Below are 19,697 nucleotides of genomic sequence, written 5' to 3'. Positions count from 1 at the left end.
ACACTTCCACTTATGCACATAGTATCGCGACTATGAGCGTAAAGCTTGCTTACACACTCTATCACAAAATCTTCAAAACAAAGTCATCATAGTTAGCATACAATCACACAAAATCATTTTTGACATAAAACACCAACTACGCCAACCACTATCAGTACCGCCTTTGGCCACCAATGACCAACCAAACATTTTTGTTTCTCGATCGTAACTTGTTGCCTGTATGCCTTTTATATCAATGTAAACACTATCTTTAATGAAATATTGTTTATATAGTTGAAAATAAAAATAAAAAGGGAAAATTCCCAAAATAAGCATTTATGAAAACAAATTTCAAGTTTTAGGTGTCATTTGCAAGAAATTCTAGAAATATGTATTATAAACTAGTCGTGACGAATATATTATGATAGCACACGAGTAATTTGCAAAGCCAATTAAAACATGTCACGTGGCCATAAACTGACCATAACGAGCATGTTCACTAATAATTTATTCGCCACGAATAAAGAAGTTGCATGCCTCGTAATCAATGCCAAACTAACCATGACAAGGTGTTTGTTTACCAAAGACATCAAACCGGTTAGTTTTACAAAAGCCTAACTGGAACAGTTCGTTTGAAAGCTCAATTAGTCGTTACGAGTAGTTTTTCCGGTTTGTATTTCCAATACGAGTAGTTTACTAGTAGTTAACTTGTTGCGACTAGTTTAATCTTACAATCTACTTATGACTAATTGTTTTAGCGGTAATCCTATATATTTTAAATGAAAAGTAGAATAAGGTTGAATTTGACATGCCATTCTTATTACTCAATCCACTGTTTAAGGTTCAATAAAACGGTTATATATCCGAGCTACTAACTTCAGTTAGTTAGTTAGAAACTTACAAAACACACCTCCAAGTTTTATTATATACAAACAAACCCCTGCACTTATTATCCATGACATATATCCCAAGTGAAGTCACCCATACAGTGATGATGATAAACCTCAATCTTTGACCCAATTAATTCTCTCGTAAAGATGAACCCTCCATTGACGTTCAAACAAGCTTTCGTTTCACTTACAAACGATCAACGAACGCACGCCTATGCCTCAGTTCTTGAGCGCTGTGTCACCAGGCAATCTTTACCACAAGTCAAACAAATTCATACCCATCTCATCAAATCTTCTCACCTTGTTGACACAAATTTTTTAAGCACCAAGCTCGTGTTATCATATGGGAAATCCGGGTCCTTGTTGGATGCACACAAGGTCTTCGATGAAATGCCTGAAAGAACTGTTTTCACTTGGAACGCTTTGATTGGAGCTTATATCACAAATGGAGACCCCTTTCAAGCAATTCAGTTGTTTATGGATATTAACATGTCGGGAACTCGTCCCGATGCGAGTACTTTTACGTCGGTTTTGAAATCTTGTGGTGAGGTTGAAGACCGTTGTTGCGGGGCTCAACTTCACGCCACGGCTGTTAAATTAGGGTTTGTTTGTAGCATGTATGTTATTAATTCGTTAATGGGAATGTATGCAAAATGCAAGGATTCGAATTCGGCAAAGATGTTGTTTGAGAAACTTGATGTAAAAACCGATGTGGTGTCGTGGAATTCGATTATTTCAGCTTATTTTGCTTCCAGGTTGTCTTTAGAGGCGTTAAAATTGTTTAGAGAAATGCAGATATTTAATGTTCTGCCGAACGCGTATACTTTCGTTGCCACTCTTAACGCTTGTGATGAGTCGTTGTATCTAATATCTGGCAAGGAGCTTCATGCTTTTCTTTTAAAATCAGGTCTTTATCAAGATACACATGTGACGAATGCATTGATTGTTATGTACGCAAAATGCGGCAAAATGAGAGAAGCTGCAAGTATCTTTTATTCTATGGATGGAAAAGAAAGTATTATTTGGAACTCTTTACTATCCGGATTCGTTCAAAACGGCCTTTATGACGATACTGTGGATCTGTTTCACCAAATGCAAAATGCGGGACAAAAACCCGACCTTTATTCAATTATAAGCATCATATCTGCAGTCAGTCGTTTGGGGATTTTGTTAAACGGTCTGGAAATTCATGCATACGCCTTGAAAAGAATGATGGTCTCTGATTTGCAGGTTTGTAATACACTCGTTGATATGTATGCAAAGTGTGGTAAAATGAGCTATGCGGAGTCCCTATTTGAAAGCATCAAATATAAAGATAATATTTCCTGGACGACCATTATTTCAGGGTATGCCCAAAACGGATATTATTCGAGGGCGTTATCGTCATTTCGCCAAGCTCAAATAAACAGAATAGAAACTGATTCGGTACTGCTTGCAAGCATTCTGCAAGCGTGTGGTGAATTGAAGTCAAATTCGGGTGTGAAAGAAATCCACGCGCGTATAATACGGAAAGGGGCACAATATCTTGTTCTTGTGAATACACTCGTTAACACATATGGGAAATGCGGATGTATAGATTACGCGGTTCACGTTTTTGAGCTTATTAAGGTAAAGAATGTTGTTTCTTGGACAAGTATAATGTGTTGTCTCGTACAAAACGGGCTTGCAAGTGAAGCTTTTGATGTTTTTACTTCCATGAAGGAAACAAAAACCGAGCCTGATTCAGTTTTGTTACTCGCCTTACTCTCAACTGCCTTGAGTTTATCAGCATTAAGAAAAGGAAAAGAAATTCACGGGTATATAATTAGAAAACAGTTTGTTTCTCAAGGTTCAATTTCAAGCTCTCTTGTAGATATGTACTCTTCGTGTGGATGTTTAAAGAGTTCGTTTAACATGTTTAAGTCGAACGAGGTCAGAGATTTGGTTTTGTGGACTAGCATGATCAACGCATACGGGATGCATGGATTCGGGAAAGAAGCCGTTCGTTTATTTAATCAAATGTTGGTTGAGAATATTAGTCCGGATCATGTAAGTTTCTTGGCAATTCTTTATGCTTGTAGCCATTCATTGTTGGTTGATGAAGGTAAAGCTTTATTCAAATTAATGGTGGATGATTATGGTCTAGATCCGTGGCCCGAACATTATACTTGTATGGTTGATCTTCTTGGTCGTGCAAACAGATTAAAAGACGCGATCTTGTTTATTAAAAACATGAAAATTATTAACCAAAATGCTTCCATCTGGCGGTCGCTTCTTGCTGCATGTAAGATGCATCGTAACATAACTTTAGGCAATTATGCAGCCAAAAAGCTTCTTGATTTAGATCCATTCGATATAAAGAATTATGTTCTCGTATCAAATTTCTATGCTTTATGTGACCAAAAGGATGATCTTGATCACATAAGAAAGAAAATGAGAGAAAAGGGTTTGAAGAAAGATCCCGGTTGTAGTTGGATTGAGATCGGGAACAAGATTCATGTTTTTACCGTTAGAGATAAGTCTCATCCGGAATCGGGTGAGATTTACATGAAATTAGGCGAAATTAGTGATGTTTTGAAGAGGGTAGGAGGGTATACTGAGAAAGATAAAGGAGAGATGTTAAATGGTCATAGTGAAAGATTGGCCATTGCTTATGGGTTACTTAGAACACAAGGAACCCCAATTCATGTTACAAAGAATCTTCGTGTTTGTGATGATTGTCATACTTTTAGTAAGCTTGTTTCCAAGTATTATGATAGGGAAATTATTGTTAGAGATGCTAATAGATTCCATCATTTTGGGTTTGGAGTATGCTCTTGTAAAGACTTGTGGTGAAACGTTTTTTGTAATCACATATATATATACTGGTATGGAACCCGTGCGATGCGGCGGGGGCGTTGAATCATTAAAATATATTGGCGTCGAAACATTAATAAAACAAAGCATGAGAGTTAAAAGAACACTAAACCTAAAACAAAAGTGAATAAAAAAACAATAAAAGAATATTGGAAATAAGAAAGCCAAGATATTAAGAAAAAAAAAACCCTTAAATCAAACTAACCTACCTAACTTAACAAATCAATATTTTAACTATGAGTTTGAATGTAATAATAATGGATTTGCTATAATCCACTAAGTAGAGATGTTTGTTACTACTATAGCACCGGTCTATAAGTTGAGTTAAAAAAAAAGGTAACTTCGACGCCTAGGTAATAATATTTCAATGTCAAACACCCTTTGTTCTTTGCTGAAAAAGTTAAACTGAAAGTAATAACAATGAGTTTGCATTAACCGAATGTCAAAAAACTTAAACTGAATTAACTGAACAAAACAGTGTTTTTGGAATTAACCAAACAAACCGATAAAGTTGAGTACACCAATCAAAACATATGGCCAAAACAAACCCAAACAAAGACTCAGGGTAAAAAAGTCAATCTTTCAACTTTTCCAAATAATGCAGTAGTCCAGATCTAATTCTAAGAGAAACTAAATGGCTCAATCCAGCTCTCACATATTAAGAAAAATCCAATTCATCTACAAGCAGCTTATTGGATTTGCTAGCCACGATTCCCACACCAATGAATTCCACTTTGATACATTTTTTAACCCAAATGAAAGCCAACATTATGATCTCCCCATCTGTTATACATAGCTGGTATTTTTTACAACGAAAACCTGCAAAAGTCAACAAAGCATATTGCTGAAACTAATAAATAATTAATAAGATACGAAAGATACCAAGATACCATACACTAAAGAATTCTTGCAAATTCAGATTCACGCCTGATACACAGATTCTTTATTTTTCATCTCTACATTACGCAATGCCTTCTCCACATATACATTCACAAAAGTAAAGTCAAACCTATGACTTTCATGAGATAAGGTTGTAGCCGAGCCGAGTCGGGTTAAACTCAGCACAACCCAAACTTAAATACCCTCTTCAAAACATCATTAATTTTACCTAGTTTCATGTAAATCTCACCCGATTCCAGATGAGACTTATCTCTAACTATAAAAACATGAATCTTGTTCCCGATCTCAATCCAACTACAACCGGGATCTTTCTTCAAACCCTCTTGTCTCATTTTCTTTCTTATGTGATCAAGATCATCCTTTTGGTCACATAAAGCATAGAAATTTGATACGATAACATAATTCTTTATATCGTATGGATTTAAATCAAGAAGCTTTTTGGCTGCAAAATTGCCTAAAGTTATGTTACGATGTATCTCGCATGCAGCAAGAAGCAACCGCCAAATGGAAGCGTTTTGGTTAATAATTTTCATGTTTTTAATAGGCAAGATTGCGTCTTTTAATCTATTTGCACGACCAAGAAGATCAACCATACAAGTATAATGTTCGGCCCACTGATAATAACCATCCACCATTAATTTTAAAAAAGCTTTACCTTCATCAACCAACAATGAATGGATACAAGCATAAACAATTGCCAAGAAACTTGCATCATCCGGACTAATATTCTCATCTCCAATCCGTGCATCGTGTATGCGTTGACCATGCTTGTCCAAAAGACCAAATCTCTTTCACCCTCCTCAACAACAATATATCACTACTTAAAACGATCAACAGCCACAAACAGCAAGGCCCAGCCTACCATTTGTCGACACTGTAAATTACCTAACATCCGTTTAACCATCTCTAATTCAATTATGTGTTAATAACAACAATAAACAAAGCAAAAAAGTTGAAAAGTCTAATTTTCCATAACTAAATAAAGATAGATGCTACCGTCTTGTCTTCCCGGTTATGGTTACAATCATGTTACAATTAACTTGAAACACAAAACAATTCATCCATACGAGTACTAGAATCCCCAAAAAGCAAACATATACAAAGAAACTGAGTTTACGATCGACACATAATGCAAAAAACACAACCGTGGACTAAAAACCACCACCACCTTTGTTTTCATTCTAACCATCTGCTGCTGAACCACCATCTTTTTTCCCTGCTGAACCACCAACTTCTTCCTTGTCCTCCCCAGCAGGCTTCGGTGTACACAAATTAGCAATAACCCAATAAACAGCTCCCTTGATTACTTCATTAACAGCAAGCTGGCCAGCTTGCGCCAGAACCCTCACTGCTGGGTTGTTGATCCGACTAATATGGCCATCTAAAGCTAACAAAACGTTAACATCAGCAAGCTTTGACGATATCCCATCGACGACAACACCCGCCAATGGGCCACTACCAAAAACAGCCTCAACCAGCTGGTCAAACTGAAACGAAAAGATGAGTAACAAAATAACCAATTAGGAAGTTTTGAATAATTGTAATTCATAATAACATTAGGATGCAACAGGAATAAAAACTAGCTCACCCGGTTGTCAGCAGGAGGCCAGTTCATCTTCTTCCCAAACGAAGCCACAACCCTCAAATTTAATTCCTCTTCAGGAAATATAATAAACTCTTTCCTGACAAAGACAAGAAGAAAAACTGTTAAAACAAATAAATAATTAAAAAAAATGATAAAGAGATGAAAGTTAAATGAATTAGTCACTATAGCAAAACATCATAAACAGGTACAAGAGTTTATGACGAAGATGCACAACAACAAAAACAAAACCCAATGATAATATTCAGTTAATAAATTGTGATAGAAAAAACAAAGTGATACGATTCAATAAAACATGAACAGTAAATGCCGCCTTCAATATATTCTCCATACGTTTTCCAAAAAATAACAAATATATACTATACATTTTCCCAAAATCATACATAGAGGTAATCTAAACATAACAGATTTGAAGTCAACAAGTCATACATAGTTTCTAACTTAAAAACAGATTTATTATTATTAATAATTTTAATTTCTGTTCAAGTAAGTATGATGATAAGAAAAGAGTAAATAACATTGAGTAAAAAGGGAATACCTAAACAGATCTGAAGCTTAGACTACGGTAGTGTTTATTTTTTTACAAAAGATCTTCCTGGCGTCTTTTGTCTGCAACGCGCAAACCACGCGCAGACATTGCCTTCTGCAGACTGTTTGTTTTTTCAAAGACGTTTCATTAAAAAACGTCTGCGCGCCCTCTTCTTGGTACAGACTTGGGCCATAGTCTTCCAACCTCTTCTAAACTCATTATTTCCATCAGATATCAATTAAGTTATTAAATTTTTTGTTAATTGAATTCTTGTTAATTGATTTGTTCAATTGAGTTGTTAATTGATTAGTTTTTTTTTTGTTCAATTATAATTTTGCATAATTGTTCAAGTATTATTAGTTTTTAGTTGAAAAAGGTTGAAGAAAGTTAAGGATTATAAAAAGTCTATAGAAAGTTTTTAGTTAAAAAAGGTTTGTAGAAAGTTTAGGTTTATGTCATCGACTTGTGAGTTGTTTTAAGCTCGAGTTTTGGCTCGTTTCATTCATTATGTATGAACTATTTGCTTTCGAAAACAATTGAAGAAACTTTTTGAGGAAAAAACATTCACGTGGAAATTTGTTAATGTAAGTTTTATAATTTGCTTGTTCAGAGGTATAAAATTTAGATTTATATATTTTTACATGTTGCTGGATAATTTGTGTTTTTGGTATAGAGCTTATATTGAAAGTTTTAACAGCCTTCAGACGTTAAAAAACAAACAGTCTTTTTCTTGCAAAGTGCAGAGGTTTGGTCCACCTCTTCTGCTACAGATGTCTTTAGATGTGGTCCGCAGACTGCAGACATTTTACCTCTAAAAAAACAAACAGCACCTACATCACAGGGAAGGGGAAGTGGAAGAGATGAAGAATATAGAAATCAAACGCCATGGGTTTCTTGTGGTGAAGTATGGTGCAGTGAGAGAGATTGGGAAATGTTGGAGAATATGGGAGTGCTTGGAAAAGATGGATGGGAGAAGATTTTGAAGTGTTTGGTAAAATAGAAGGTGTTTGTTAATATTTATGGGTTGGGTTATAACAGGAAGAATAGTTTTTGTATGAAGGATAAGAAGTAATTTTGGTCATTGATTTTAAACACGGAGGGTTGAGATTAGTTTAGGAGGAAATCAAGTATAAAAGGAATAACACACTTGTTGACTTTCTCTCTCCAAATGCAAGGTACATGCCAAATTCTCCATCATTTTAAAACGTCCATAACTTTTTATTACTACCGTTTTATTGAAAAACAAATTCACCATAATAACGAGTCTCTTTTTATCTTTAATATGAGTACCATATTGTAATATAAAAATTAAAAAAAAATTATTGGGTTTTTTACAAATTGTGTTTTACAAAATTGTGTTATACAACAGTATTATTTTTCATTGTGTTTTTTTCATTATATTTTTTACATTGTGTCATACAATTGTGTTTTTTATTGTGTTTTTATTATTATGTTTTTTTTTGTAGTGTTTTTTTCCATTGTGATTTTTACATTGTGTTTTTCATAGTGTTTTCCATTGTGTTTTTTCGAACTTTTCCGGCGAAGTGGTGACGGTGGGTGACGGGTGTGGTGGCGGTGGGCGGTGAAGTGGTGGTGGGTGTAGGAGATGAGTGAAGATGTAAGTTCGTTTTATGTAAGTGTTTTTTGAAATTAATGTAAGTGGGTTTTGAGATTAAAGTAAGTGGGTTTTGATATAAAAGTGTTAAGACAAAAATACCCTCATTCTTAGCCTTCTTAGGAAAATCAAACTTCTTATTTGAACCTAACCCTACCTAATATTTATATTATTAAAAATCTAATATTATATTATGTTTTATATTAATTATTATACCAATATATTAAAAACTTATGTTATTTTTATTTTGAGACACAAAAGTTTTTTCACAACTAATATTATAATTTGATGTTTTATTTTAGTTATATTATAATTAATAAAAACATAAACGGAAAGAATGTAATATGTGTCGAGTTTGGTCGTTATGCTTTTTATTCATACGGATTTAGTTTTAGTTACATTAAATTAAGTTAGCTATATAGATATTATTATTTTATTTGAACAAAGAGGAAAGTGGTGAATTGGTAACTATTTCCATAATATTATGGATAAAAGTGAAGTGTAGTAAGGTATGACGTGATGCTAACGTGACACTGTAAAATTGAAAGTAAAATTAAATCCACACTTTTTAGTCTAAATATGAGAGCAGGAAGAAGATTAGACCAGAGAGTGGATTTGTAATGTTTGAAAAGAAAAAAGAAAGGTATATATATATATAAAAGGGAAAAGATGGAAGAAAGGATTCCATTTGTGCAGAAAGCTACTAACTGGAATGCAGGTTTTTGAAACACGTTTTCAAAATTTTCAGTCACACCAAATAATATTTATATTATAACTTATAATATAATATACATAATAATATTTAAAACATTCAATAACTTCTAAAAGTATTTATGATATTTACAAATTATTGTTAGAGATGCTAATAGATTTTATCATTTTGGGTTTGAAATATGCTCTGGTGGTAAAATGTTTTTGTGATCCAGTATTATAAATTTATTTATATGAAAATAGGTCAATCGTATTTTATTGATGTGTCAACCATGTCAAATCTACTAACTTACGGTTTTTTAAAAACAAACAGAGATTGGTGTTAAGGCTATGCTTAGTGAGGGCTATAAATTGAGAACGGTTTTGACAAGTGGCGTCCAATACACACATACACATATATATATACCACACATAACAATGACAGGCGACAAATATCCGTCGACCCCCCCCCCCCCATGTTGCCCCTCTTATCACCGGGGGGGGGGGGGGTTCCAAAAAATATCACCCCTTTATCGCCCTTTTTTCTCGCCCAGCACACCTGCCCTAATAGGGTACATTTTTAGGGCACATTACCGATGGATGTACCAGCAGATATCAGTCCAAAATGTTTTGTGATATAGTGTTATAAATTATAATAATAATAATAATAAGGTTAACAAACATATAAAAGGACAGTAACACCCCTCAGTTAACGTTGAATTTAGACCGAGTTAACAATTTGGACGAAATTGGCAACGGTTGAGAAACATCGAGGATCAAATTGCAAAAAAAAAATGGACGAAATTCGCAAATGTAACCAAACCTCAGGGACGATTTTGGCACTTTACTCGTATAATAAAGAAAGAGTGAAAAGACATGTTTATCCCTGACTTAACGATTAAATTTAACGTGGTTAGTGATTTGGATGTAATTGGCAATAATTAGGAAACGTGGATGTTCCATATGCAAAAAATTAAATTTTTTGGACTAAATTCGTATTTTTTGTTAAACCAAAAGGACGAAAATAACACTTTACTCATTCAAGAACAGAGTATTAGATAAGCTTCATGTGATAGTGGCTTATGAATCAACTGAAAAAAAAAAAAATTTGTAAAAACCCCCCGAATAAAATAAAATTAAGGCTTTTTTGTAAAGCGAATACCACATTAAAAAAATGAAGATAAATTGGTTTTAACCAAGGTAAAATCATTATAAATTACAATGAACTCATATAAAATACTAAAATTTTAAATATGTAATTTTTTTAAACAGCCAACAAACCAGATTATTGTTTAGATACTTTGGACGAGGTAATTCAATGGCGAAATGCCTTTGCCTGCTAGCTAAACCCAGTCGTACGGAGTCGTTAAGTGCCTCCAAGTTATCAGTAGTTCTCGGGAAAACCCACCCGTCAGAATACCTATTGATGGTAAAACCCAGACGCCCTTAAGATCGAACTGGAGAGCACAAAGATTTCAGTCTTTCTTCACAAAACCACCCATGCCCGGTATTGTCTGTGAGCCTGAGTCTCCATTAAAAAACTTAGACTTCTTACAACTACGTCACGTTAAAAATATATTTAAAATAATATACCGAGTTGACAAGGTTTCTATGAAAAATCAGGAAAGAAGCCATCATTAAAAGGTGATAGGGCAACATTGGCCTATGCCATCATCGTTTCATAAGTAAAAGCTAAAAACGTCAAAACTTATTTGAATTCACTTTTATAAGAGTAAAATTAAATGTCAATCACTCATCACATTGGCAGCAAACGATACGGAAAAAGAACCTAGGAAAAAGACAAGAATATGAGAATCAAACATGAAACATGGAATTGAAGATAAAATTTTAAAAAAAAACTGAAAAGGAAAACTACAAAAAGTATGAAAACAAGAAAAAGAAAAAAAAAAGCTAAAATAACAAAATGCGTAATGAAAAAAAAACAAGAATAGGAAAAAAAAAAGATAAAGATAAAATACAGCTTATTTATGTGCATCTCATTATAGCTGTAAATTGTAACAGTGAATAACTTATAGTTTACGCAGAAAGAGGACTGGTGTCTATGGACTATAGTAGCATACCAGCTTGAATTGTGTTGTCGACTTGTCGCACTCACAATATATAAAAACTTTTATCATACAGTCCAAGATAAACTTAAACGGGACGGCTTTATGTGGGTAACTCAATTGTCAAATAAAACATACAAAATTGTAAAATAAACAAATGCCAAACTATATTCCACTAGAAAAATATATACTTTACACTGGTCGACACTACTCTTTCTATTACCCACAACTATAGCATACCATTTATGTGCATCAAAACCAATTCAAGAATACATTAATAACAAAACATATATGGTAAATAATCACTTGGGTTAGTTGAAATTGTTATAGACTTGAAATTACCAAGAATTCGTCATAGTAAAACAGTTTTTAATATGTCGCAGTTAACAAGTTCAAAAGGTTTATATTTTTACTCGATCATAATCGCACCAGTCACACTCAGTTCAAGCATGGCCTTGTTTCTAATCCACCTTGGAAAACTTCGTTGGTGGTAACGGCAGTGGGCATTAATCAACAAAACCATCAAATTGTTGTTGCGCCAACCATCACTTCCCCAACCAAATCTCCATCATTCGTTAGTAAAATCGGGATCATTTGACCGGAAGAATTTTCCGATATCACTAAAAGATATTTGAATGATAAATAATATATAACCAATCTAATACATTCATTATAGAAAAACGAGCATGTGTAAGAAGATGAAGATCTAATGAACACAAATAATATATGATTAACATTTTGGTACCACTATTAATATAATTCATTGCCCTAACTTAAAACCCTTTGTTATGATATTTGTTTACAATGTTCTGACCATAATCATGTGTATTGTGTATCTGTGTCTGTGAAACTTTGATTACACTAACTCGCACCACTTCCAGAAATTTAACAGCAAATCAATGGAATCATCTTTTTACCTTAACAAATGAAAGAGCGATGTCATTCTTATCTTCCGAGGTCAAGATGTTGGAGCCGGTTTCCTCAACTATCTTTATGAAGCCATTCGTAAAAAAAAGAACTATTCCTTACCCGGACAATGATCCATTTCATTACTGTGAAAAAGTCCTTCAAAAGTTACTCCGACCTATCAGACACTCACGACTTGTTAAAGTAATCTTTAGCAAAAATTTTCCGCACTCTGCCATGTGCTTGGAGCAGCTCGCACATGCCATGGAGGCACATTACGAAGGGCTTGTGATGCCCTTATTTACCATGTAAATCCAAGCGATGTGCTAGAATAGAGTGGGCCGTTCCGGGGCATTAGATAAATACCTGCATGTTGGGAGGAAAACTGAGGAGATTGATTCTTGGAGAAACGCAATGATAAATGCATGCAAGCGTCCTGGATGGGCCTTTTGTTCCAATAGGTAAATTTCTTTCGTTTTCTTGAGTTTCATTCATGTATGCTAAAAAGCATCATAACGTGTATTTAATAGCTGTAAAAAGTTATTCTTTTTTTACACGAATCAACAATTGAAATAGGTCTGACTATCTGTTACAGTACATCGCGAATAGCGAAAATTTGTGTAATGCTACAGCTCGTTACACCTATTTCAATAGTCGATTCGTGTTTAAAAATGTTAAAAACATTTTCTAGTAAATGTAACCTATATATAACACACATTATTATTAATTTTTATTTATTTAGTTAGTTATTTTTTTTAGCTAAATGGGGTTCCTTCGGGTTCTCACAACTCAAGTGAGTTTCAAATTATTCATCCCCTGCTATGTTTTCATATTTAAGTTTTGCCTACGAATCTATGATAGCGAACTGATATCAAGTTTTGGGATAAGAATGAGAGACATAACTTTACGTGAAGCATTATTTGTGGTTCACGTAAAGAATTAAAATTGTGTAGTTTGGGACTAAGTTTGAAAACAATTTATTAACTTAATGTCTTTCAAAAATGTTATGCAATCACAAAAAAAATTTTTATTATAGCTTTTTAATAAGGTTAAAAAAATATTTTTTTAAAAGTCATAAATCTGGTTATTTCACAAACATTAAAATCCATGATAATTATATTTCACATGGATAGTACCGTGTGAATTACCTATATATATATATATATATATATATATATATATATATATAGAGGTGGGATCCAGTGAAAACTCCTTTTAAAGAAAAAACTTAGAAACTCCTAAAAAACTATTTTTAACATTTTTTAAAAAAAATTTTTGAAGTTTTTTTTTCATTAATCTTATATGTTGTTATTGGTTCCAAAAAATAAAAAAAAATAAAAAACCTTGTCGGTAACCTCGTCGGTGTAATGCACATGTATTGCATATATGCAAAAATGTTTGTATTGCATAGAATACAACATCATTGCACATATTTGATACACACTATTGTATATATACAATATAAGACTAATACGCACATCGAATACACATTAGTACGAATGTGTAATACAATATTAACGCACATGTGCACTAAATCGACTTTTATTTTATTATTATTTTTTTCCATATAAGACAACACTATTACACATACAATACACAAATATTGAATATATGTAATTAAACATTATTAAACTTAAAAATACATAGTAATACACATGTGTAATATAACAATATAGCACAGTAATACGTATGTGCATTACAGCGAGATTTTTTTTATTTTTTTCGAGCAAAGGGTAAGGAAATATAAAAATGATGGCAAAAATAGAAATTTGAAAATATTTTTTAATTTTTAGTTAAAAATAATTCTTTAAGAGTTTTTAAGTTTTCTCTCTAAAGATGAGTTTTCTCTTGATACTCTCCCTATATATATATAGGATCAGGATAATGTGAGAACTTTTTGGGAATTGAGAACTATGAAAACCATTTTGGATCACAAAAAAACCCAAAAATAAAAAAAATCATAAAACAAAAAAAACACAAAAATAAAAAAAGTAAAAAAACCAAAGTTCTTATTTATCATCCCGGTTTCTAAAAAAACGTAAAAAAAAATTCCCGGTTTAACTAAATTATACATATACATATATGTACACACATGTTTTTTTTCCTATACACATATGTATAATTTAAGGTAAATGATAATGTACATATGTGTACATTACATAACTAGGGATTAAATGAAAGTATACATATGTGTATAGGTATAATACGAATTAAAAAGAAAAAAAAGTTTTGTTTTTTTTTAATGAAACCGGAATGAAATATAAGAATTTTGGTTTTTTTACTTTTTATAAATTTTCGGTTTTGTTTGTTTTATAATTTTTTTAATATTTTTTAGAGGGTTTTTTAGTTGTCCAAAATGGTTTTCAAAGTTCTCAATTTGCCAATGATTCTCTTAGGATCCTTACCCTATATATATATATATATATATATATATATATATGGTACATGAGAGAAATGAGATTACTGTGAAAAATAAGATAAATGAATATGAGCCACTAGTTTTATTTTAAGTTTTAAATAATTAAAAATAAATGAGGAAAATATTAATACATGCTCTCTATTTAACATCAGCATGAGGTAAACTAAGCAATACATATATAAAGGTAATTTAACAACAAGAAATACATAGTTTCTAACTTAAAAAACAAATTTATTAAGCAATACATATATAAAGGTAATTTAACAACAAGAAATACATAGTTTCTAACGTAAAAAACAAATTTATTATTAATTTTAATTTCTGTTCAAGTAAGTATGATGAACAAAACCCGATGATGGTCCAATTTCGAGAAAAGAGAGTAAATAACATTCAATAAATATTTATTTAAAAAGGAAATACCTAACAGATCTGAAGTATAGAGGTAATTTAAGAAGAAGAAATACATAGTTTCTAACTTAAAAACAGATTTATTATTATTTTTAATTTTAATTTGTTTTCAAGTAAGTATGATAAACGAAACCCTACGATGGTCCAATTTTGAGAACAAAAGAGATGAAGAATGTAGAAATCAAACGCCATGGGTTCCTTCCAGTGGCGGATATAAGGCAAAGGCAGGGGTAGCACCTTCTACCCTTCAACTTTTCCGGTGTAATGGAATTTCTATTTTTCTTTTTACATTTTATGTATAATGCTACCCCTGAGGTTATATTATGTTTCCCCTGAGTTTAGCAAGAAGATGGAGCTGCGAAAATAACTTAGAATGAATTTGAAGGCTAGCGAAAAAGATGGAGTAGAAGAGCAGCTCACCAGGATGAAGATGAAGTAGAAGAGCAGCTCACGTGTTGTTATAAGGAATTAATTGCCGTTGTTTCATTTAGGCCCTCCAAATTTTACTTTATAATTAATTAGGTCCCAAAGTATTTAGAAGAAATTTATATAATACCCCTTCTAGTTTTTTGTTGGCTATTGCTCCAAAGGTTTAACTTTATAATTTATTTGCATGGTCATTGCTCTTTATGATAATAATATAGTTGCATACTCATTGCTCCAAAGATATTTAGTATCGTATATAGACGAATTTGGGATCTTTTCATCATGTTTAACCATATTTTACTGTCTTAGCGTTATATGGAAATTAGGATAATGGCGAACTTAAGGCTCTATGACTTATGTTTCATAAAAAATGATGATTAATTTTAATAACCGAAACTTTTAACATTTGATTTTAGAGAAAATTCCCAAAATAGCCTTTTTTAGAGAGAGAATTCCTAAAGTAGCCCTTTTTTTCTTAGAATTATTTAAAATTTGGACTTGAGAGAGACTTTAGGAAAAGATAATTATTATGGGGTAGCAGGCCAAATCTTAAAAGAAAAGGAGAGAGCAGATAAGATTTGAGAAAATATTGAAGGTAAAGTTCAAATCTTTTGAAATATTGAAGGAAAAGTTCAATTCTTTTCTAAACTTTTTTTCTCGAAAAACAATCTACTAAGACTGTTTTTTTATGTTTCCTACCTAATTAGTTCATATTTTTAAATTCTTGTAAAAATATATTTTTTACAATTATACCCCTTAACCACCACCACCTTGAACCACCACCATTACCGATGCCGTCAGGCCCACCCCATCACGACCACCGTCACTACCACCATAGCCGCCTCCACCACCGCTGCACCCATCACCGCTACACCATAGCCGCCGGCCCCACCCCATCACCACCACTTGTGCACCGCTGCACCATAGTTTTCATGATAAACCGGTAACTTTCGGTCATGTATTATCTTGTACTTCAAAGCAAATGAATTTTTAATTAACTAAAATTTAGCATTTAGCAGCATCTCATGAAAACTTCAAAATAAGACTCACACATTCAGTGGCCAAATGCCTATGAGATTTTAGTAAAAGAATATGAATATGAATATGAAATTAATATTAACCTGGTAAAGCAATAAAAGCATCAAAATGCTTTGCCATTTCTGCTTTCCTTTGATGCATATCTGCAACTGCTTTCACTTCTCCGGTGCAGCGGTGGTGGTGAAGGGGTGGGGGCGACGGCGGCTATGGTGCAGCGGTGATGGGTGCAGCGGTGGTGGAGGCGGCTATGGTGGTAGTGACGGTGGTGGTGATGGGGAGGGGCCGACGGCGTCGGTGATGGTGGTGGTTCAAGGTGGTGGTGGTGGTGGTTCAAGGGTGGTGGTGGTTCAAGGGTATAATTGTAAAAAATATTTTTTTATAAGAATTTGAAAATATGAACTGGCCAGGTAGGAAACATAAAAAATCAGTCTTGGGAGACTATTTTTCGAGAAAAAAAGTTTAGAAAAGATTTGAACTTTTCCTTCAATATTTCAAAAATTTTGAACTTTACCTTCAATATTTTCTCAAATCTTATCTGCTCCCTCCATTTCTTTTAAGATTTGGCCTGCTACCCCATAATAATTATCTTTTCTCAAAGTCTCTCTCAAATTCAAATTCTAAATAATTGGAAGAAAAAAATGGCTGCTTTTCTTTAAAAAGGCTATTTTAGGAATTTTTCTAAAATTTAAACTAAAAGTATGTGCCATTATTTTAAATTAAAATTCTTATGTAAACATTTTCTTTAATCTGATTTATATTTTTTACCTTCATTTATTGTATCATATCAAATTATAAGCAATTAACGTTTTTATAAATTTATTAACATTCGTCATCTTCATGGTTTTAATTATATACATAATTATAAGCAATTAAATATCTTTCGTTAAATTTTGTGTATACTGTTTTTAAATCAAGAAATCGATTAGCCTTCGTATACAAACTACAATATCTTCTTCCCAAGAATCAAAGGCCGACATGTTCGTTATTCTACTTCATGGTCTCCTTCGATTTGTCACTTTTTGAAAATCGGTTGGCGCACCCATGTTTGAAAACCAAAAGCATCGACCGTCAGATTGTAAAAAACTTGTGCCGACAACCTCTTCAAGAACACGTCGCAGTAAAAAAAAATTTCGCTGCCCCTGAAAGTATGTTCTAGATTCGCCACTGGCTCTGGGCTTATACACAGCGCAGGCGGTTCGCCTCCCGATATACACGGAGAGCATCCACCATATGCCGGACGACAACCTGTGGGAATGGTGGAGGGCCATCAGCGATCATCCGTTTGAGGAGAAGGCCTTGGACACCAAGGCCAATGTCTCGGCTATTAGGGACCCGTTGCACAGGTACGTTCTTAAAATGTATTGTATTGTATTATATAATATAATATAAAATAATAATGTAATATATTATATTATTTTATATTATATTATATAATATTATTATTATTATTGTTATTGTTATTAAATATTATATTATTATATAATATTATTATTATTATATAATATTATTATTATTTTATATTATATTATTATTATTGTTATTGTTATTAAATATTATATTACAAAAACGCCTACACAGGCTGATTGCGACGTCCATCGCCGGGGCCGCAATCAGGGCGCGGAGCATTGCAGTCTGCTCGACCTGTTTTTTTTAGGTGTCTGCTGACTCGCACGCACTACAACCTCGCTAGGAGGTTTGCAGACTATTTTGCCACCTACTTCCACATGCAAGCACGAGGGTCCTTGATGGGTGACGGGTACGCCACCCAGCTGGCGTTCTCTTTAGGCCATGGAGCCCTGGTGGACGGCCTAGTTATCGCCCCGACCCCTCCGAGCCCGCTGGACCACGGCCGTTGCAGCAGCATGCACATTGTGCGTACGTTCCACGGGCCCCACGGCCAGTACGGCCGACTGGTGGCCGAGCCGGGGGCACATGTCCCTTACGTCCCGGTGCCTTTAGTTGAGCCTCCCCCGCTCGCGATACCGGGGATGCATATCGTCGATGAGCCTGTCGACGCGAGGGAGGAGGTCGGCGGGGATTCGGACGACGGTGGTGACGGACATGAGGATCCGGGTGCACGTCAGGTACGTTTTAATATATTATCATTTTACTGTTTCTTTTAATTCGTCTGCTTATTAAACGTATTTTTATTGCTTTGTTGTTAAGCACTGCCACAACACGTTCTACGCACATATCGCGCGGTGCGTCTGGATCCCGCCACCGTGCCAGGTTGCAGGCCGTTGAGCTTCGGTCGCTGAGCACGGAGCGGGAGGTGTTGCGACAAGGGTAGCGGATGGACCATATGGGGCGGCAGATCAGCTGGATGGTCGGCTGTTTGGCGGCTAACATTATGGGCAGCAGTACCCCGTGCCCGCGCCACCCCCTCCCAGTTTTGACCACGAGGTGAGCACGTCTGGCGTGAGACGCGGACGAGGCGATGACGTGGATGCCGCCAGCGAGAGTTCGGGGGCCAGACGCAGGGCAGAGGGCGACGACAACGTTGGCGACGCGACGTTCAGGGCCACCGACGATGACTTTGACTACGAGGCCTTCATGTAGATTTTTATATTTTATTTCTTGTATTTACTTTTATTTGTATAATTTATCTATATAACACTGGTTTTGGTGTATATAATATGTGTTATTGACCGAACTTTTACTAAACAATTTATTAATAATAAATAATAAATAAATAATATTAATAATAATAATAACAAAATAAAAGAAAACAAAGAAAAAAAACATAATAAGAAAAAATTGGTGTGTTTTTCTAGAAACACCGACCAATACGCCGCATATAGCTCTATACGCGGCGTATTGGCCGGTTTTTTAACAATTAGGGGGGTGGCCGTAGAAAACCCGTTTGAGAAACCAAAGAAAGCTGATACACGTACTATACTTTATAAACAACTAGTTTTTAACCCGACACGTTGCGCCGGGTAGGTTGATAAATCCGAACGTTGGTAAGACACAAGCATTATCGGTCATAAGTGGTGAGGCGGTAAGTTGACGTGAATTCAGTCAGTTTCTGTTACATGTGTTATTGTACGAAAACTAAAACAAAAAAAAGTTATAAAAATTGAGATGGAACATTGGGATAGCGTTGGTCGGTGAAACTCGAGCGTTGGTAAAACCCGAGCGCTGTTAGTCTCTGGCGGTGAGTCTATGCAAATTTGGTTGGGTTTTTCACGTTCGTTATAAAACCGGACTAAAAAAAAGAATTGTCATGCGGTCAGTTTTGTTACGGTACTATAACTAAATCAAAATGTGCTAAGTCTACGCAAATTATGTCAGTTTTTATCGCATCCGTTACGGTATATTGGTATTGGAACTAAACTAATAAAAAACAAACATAACAAAGACAATTAGAAATATAATTATCAAAGTTTAAAA

At 34.1% G+C, this 19,697-nt stretch overlaps 1 pseudogene; it reads left to right on the top strand.

Moving 5' to 3' along the window:
- Positions 1 to 1,016: 1,016 nt before the first annotated feature.
- On the top strand, positions 1,017 to 3,683 carry LOC143601764 (pentatricopeptide repeat-containing protein At3g63370, chloroplastic pseudogene; annotated as a pseudogene).
- Positions 3,684 to 19,697: the final 16,014 nt, after the last annotated feature.

The sequence above is a fragment of the Bidens hawaiensis genome, unplaced genomic scaffold, assembly GCF_021521415.1.
Source record: "Bidens hawaiensis isolate Kalapana, Puna unplaced genomic scaffold, B.hawaiensis_p1.1 tig00001960_1, whole genome shotgun sequence".
NCBI lineage: Eukaryota > Viridiplantae > Streptophyta > Magnoliopsida > Asterales > Asteraceae > Bidens > Bidens hawaiensis.
The sequence above is the reverse complement of the archived record's forward strand: the minus strand, read 5'-3'. Positions and strand labels throughout refer to the sequence as shown.